Below are 1,010 nucleotides of genomic sequence, written 5' to 3'. Positions count from 1 at the left end.
CTAACCCATCGTCTCGTTGAGGCACAAAATCTGGTCCGCTGACCTGTGTTCCGCTCCTGAGCGTGATTGCTCGTGCTTCCTCTTCCGCCAATTTACTAACTTGCGTTTGAAGTCTTTGGCAGAATGCTTCATTGCGTGCCAATCTTCCTTCCATGGCACTCATGCTCCCTATCAGGAAATCTATACTCTTTTCTAAATCAAATTCAGAACCTGACCCTCTGTACATGTCCTGCTTTAAATATTGGATCTGTTCAAGTACCATTGGGCATTCCACACTTTTGTGCCCTCCGCTGCAAACCTCACAGCTTACCACTGGTCCTGGTGATTTCAAGTGACTTCCCAGCAGAGCTACCTTTTCTGTGAGTGCTGCTATTTGAGGATTTGATTTTGGATATACTCTAGTGAGCTCCTCTGTTGTTGTAACCCTGCTAGGAGACGGCTTTTCAACTTGCCAACACGCACTCTGTTCAGCCAATTCTTTCACCAGATTGTAAGCCTGTACCGCGATCTTGTTGAATAAATTTCCTCCCGCTGCTGTATCAAGAAAAGTGCGGCTAACAGGAGATATCCCCGAATAGAACATATGAACAAGCTGGTACCGCTGATAACCATGATGGGGGCACCTCCTCAACAACCTCTGGAACCTCTCCTAGGCTAGATGCAGGTTCTCACTGTCGGACTGCCTAAATGATGTGATTTCGCTTCTGAATTGAGCAGTCTTTGATGGAGGGAAGTACTTCGCTAGGAAAGCTGATACCGTGGTGTCCCAATCAGTGAGAGAGCCTGGCTCGATGGAATGTAGCCATTCTGCAGCTTCTTCTTTCAAGGAAAAGCTGAACAGCTTCTGGTAGACTTGTTCAGATGTGACGTCTTCGCACTTGAAGGTGCTGCGATATTCCACGAATTTATCAAGGTGTGAGTTGGGATCTTCGTAGTAATCCCCCTTGAACTGTCCCGAGTTCTGAATCATCTAGATCATTGCTGGTCTGATTTTGAATGATTCCGCTGTT

At 46.6% G+C, this 1,010-nt stretch overlaps 1 non-coding gene across 1 annotated transcript; it reads left to right on the top strand.

Annotated features, from left to right (window-relative positions):
* The first annotated feature begins 605 nt into the window (after window positions 1–605).
* LOC136204441 (small nucleolar RNA R71) lies at window positions 606–712 on the top strand. The gene has a single exon (XR_010675282.1). It is a non-coding gene; the product is annotated as a small nucleolar RNA R71 (small nucleolar RNA).
* Window positions 713–1,010: the final 298 nt, after the last annotated feature.

The sequence above is a fragment of the Euphorbia lathyris genome, chromosome 8, assembly GCF_963576675.1.
Source record: "Euphorbia lathyris chromosome 8, ddEupLath1.1, whole genome shotgun sequence".
In the NCBI taxonomy this organism is placed as follows: Eukaryota; Viridiplantae; Streptophyta; class Magnoliopsida; order Malpighiales; family Euphorbiaceae; genus Euphorbia; species Euphorbia lathyris.
The sequence above is the reverse complement of the archived record's forward strand: the minus strand, read 5'-3'. Positions and strand labels throughout refer to the sequence as shown.